The sequence below is a fragment of the Coregonus lavaretus genome (genome assembly GCF_964263955.1).
Source record: "Coregonus lavaretus genome assembly, contig: HAP1_SCAFFOLD_2213, whole genome shotgun sequence".
Lineage (NCBI taxonomy): Eukaryota > Metazoa > Chordata > Actinopteri > Salmoniformes > Salmonidae > Coregonus > Coregonus lavaretus.
Window position 1 is genome coordinate 5,001 of NW_028158657.1, and position 3,352 is coordinate 8,352.

The 3,352-nt window shown below is 40.7% G+C and overlaps 1 pseudogene across 1 annotated transcript in view; it reads left to right on the forward strand.

Annotated features, from left to right (window-relative positions):
* The window catches only part of LOC311123709 (WASP homolog-associated protein with actin, membranes and microtubules-like), a 7,247-nt pseudogene extending 4,995 nt beyond the window's left edge, over positions 1-2,252 (forward strand). The window contains exon 6 of the transcript in view: positions 358-2,252. The product of the transcript in view is annotated as a WASP homolog-associated protein with actin, membranes and microtubules-like (transcript). The remainder of the gene's footprint in view (positions 1-357) is intronic.
* Positions 2,253-3,352: the final 1,100 nt, after the last annotated feature.

Below are 3,352 nucleotides of genomic sequence, written 5' to 3' on the forward strand. Positions count from 1 at the left end.
ATATAGCTACTGACCCTGGAACTGTCCCTGTATATAGCTACTGACCCTGGAACTGTCCCTGTATATAGCTACTGACCCTGGAACTGTCCCTGTATATAGCTACATACTTTCTTATGTTCTTCTTATTTCTATTTTTTGTGTGTTTTTGTTCTACTTGACTTTTTTATATAAATGTTTTATAATACTACCGATATTATTACTACTGATATTGATTACTGCATTGTTGGGATAGAGCTAGCAAGAAAGGAATTTCACTGTACTAGTGCACGTTACAATAAAAACGTGAAACTATGGGAAGCCCTCTGGAGCGATTCCACTGGCTAACTTGATGACCCTGCTTTGTGACGTCCCCTCCAGGTGGTTCCAGCAGTGCCCCTGCCCCAGGACAGTAGAGACACAGATCTGCAGAAGAGCATCAAGGCCGCCATGCAGAGGATGAAGAGGGTCTCCTCCGACTCGGATGATGAAGATGAGGAGAGAGGAGAGGACAACACGCCCTCCACTGAGTGGGACAGCTGAGGAAGGAGAGGAGACGTATGGACACGCACCTGGACACACACACTAATCCACACACACATACACATGGACACATCCATAGAACAGACGTATAGACACACACACACACACACACACACACGTACAAATCAAAACATTCACTAATCAATAGGTTAACCATATTGCCAATCTTTTGATTTTGTGATTTTGCAGGTTTACTGTTTGATTTAAAGCTTGATCCATAGAGAAGAAATCATATCTTAATAAGTCTCTTGCTCAGCCACCCTGAATATGTTTAACTAAAGCACTGTGCGCAAATATCCACCACCTGTTACCAGTGTTCAAGGCTACAGGCCTGTTACCAGTGTTCAAGGCTACAGACTCTTTCTTTCGCTAAGGTTTGAAACAAGCTGTTTTCGTGCTAAAAAGCTCCCACAGATTCCAGATTTAATGAATTATTGTTGGTACACTTGTCTAGTCTTCCGTTTGCAAATTAGCCTGAAGACTTGACATTGGAGTGTCCAACTGCTTGAGTGAGTGTGACAGAGAGTAAGAGAGAGTGTGTGAGAGAGAGAGTGAGTGAGTGAGAGAGAGAGAGAGTGTGAGAGTGTGTGATAGTGTGAGAGAGAGAGAGAGTGAGTGTGAGAGAGAGAGAGCGTGTGTGAGAGTGTGAGAGAGAGAGAGCGTGTGTGAGAGTGTGAGAGAGAGAGAGTGTGAGAGACCGAGAGAGTGAGTGAGAGATAGAGAGTGAGAGAGAGATCTAGAAATAGGATGAAATAGATTATGTCTATGGTGGCAGGCCCTGCAGCGTGAGACAGTAACTGTGTAAAGGATGTTCGGTTTGTTGTCGTGTTACACTACATACATCTTCCTACTATAGCTCCCTTTAACGTTTTGGATGTCTGTCTAGTGTCAGGGGGAACTAGTGTCCACCCTGCATAGCATAACTGACAAACTATTGGAGGTGAAATCATTATTTTATGCTTTTGTTTCTGCTTCATGACTTTATCTAAGGATGAAAATGATCTTGTTTGCCAACTCCGGCACATTTACTTTGACGAGGAGACTGAAATGTTGATGACTGTGCACTCTGTTTGGGTTTCCTACAATGCCATATTAATAGCCATGATGATATGAATAACCCTTTTAAGTATGCCCTTTATCAACGAATGAACACAATAGACCTTTACCCAGTTTAGCACTTCCACCATTAACTAAACAGTAGGATGAAGTTGACCCGTAGGCACAGATCTAGGATCAGCCTCCTCTCCCCCAATCCCAACCTTAACCATTAGGGGGGACAATCTAAAACTGGCCTTGGGTCAGCGTCTAGGGGCAACTTCACCCTAGTACTTCTAATGATCATGTTCTCTATTGGTTTTGAGGCTACGTTATTACATTGCACTTGATTTGACTGGATTGTCATGGAGACACAAAGGCCGTGTTCCAGACTGCCTGAAAAGCAAGCAGCTTTTGACAAATTAACCAGTGATTGAATATGTAAGATTTGGTGCGTGACTGCAATGTAGGTGGCCTGGAACATAGCCAAATGTATGAAAGAGCACTAGTGCACTGATTTTAATGTTTTTTGCTGCATTTTGTTTGCCAATTATTGTCAACTGTCAAACCCACTTTCCATTAGACTGTTAGGTGTTATTTTAAAGTGAGGACATTATGAAACTATGCTCAAGTGCCTTGGGGACTGTAACTTATTATGTACTGTCATTCACCAATAAACGGTTGTTGAATAAGGTTTCTATCTGTCCTGATAGATCTGCCATATACATTTACAACTGCTATGTCCAGGAGAGATTCTCTTTATAAATGTGAAAAACACAAATAATTGATCATTCTAAATATCATAAACCTCTTAAGGATCGGACCCTTTTTTTTTCTCTCCAATTTTCGCCTAAAATGACATACCCAAATCGAACTGCCTGTAGCTCAGGACCTGAAGCAAGGATATGCATATTCTTGATACCATTTGAAAGGAAACACTTTGAAGTTTGTGGAAATGTGAAATTAATGTAGGAGAATATAACACATTAGATCTGGTAAAAGATAATACAAACAAAAAAAACATGCATTTTCTATCATTTCTTTCGTTCCATCATCTTTGAAATGCAAGAGAAAGGCCACAATATATTGCAGTTTAGGCACAATTTAGATTTTGGCCACTAGATGGCAGCAGTGTGTGCAACGTTTTAGATTGATCCAGTGAAGCATTGCAATACGGGTGTGGAGCCAGAGACAGCAGGGGTTCAAACTGTAGAACCCAGTTACTACATTTGAATATAAAAATTGATTTTATCAAACAAAACTATGCTACATTCTATCTCTGGGACCCTTAGGATGACAAATCAGAGCAAGATTACTGAATGTAAGTACATCATTTACCTTCAGAGGTGAATGTACAGTGGGGGAAAAAAGTATTTAGTCAGCCACCAATTGTGCATGTTCTCCAACTTAAAAAGATGAGAGAGACCTGTAATTTTCATCATAGGTACACGTCAACTATGACAGACAAATTGAGATTTTTTTTCTCCAGAAAATCAAATTGTAGGATTTTTAATGAATTTATTTGCAAATTATGGTGGAAAATAAGTATTTGGTCACCTACAAACAAGCAAGATTTCTGGCTCTCACAGACCTGTAACTTCTTCTTTAAGAGGCTCCTCTGTCCTCCACTCGTTACCTGTATTTATGGCACCTGTTTGAACTTGTTATCAGTATAAAAGACACCTGTCCACAACCTCAAACAGTCACACTCCAAACTCCACTATGGCCAAGACCAAAGAGCTGTCAAAGGACACCAGAAACAAAATTGTAGACCTGCACCAGGCTGGGAAGACTGAAT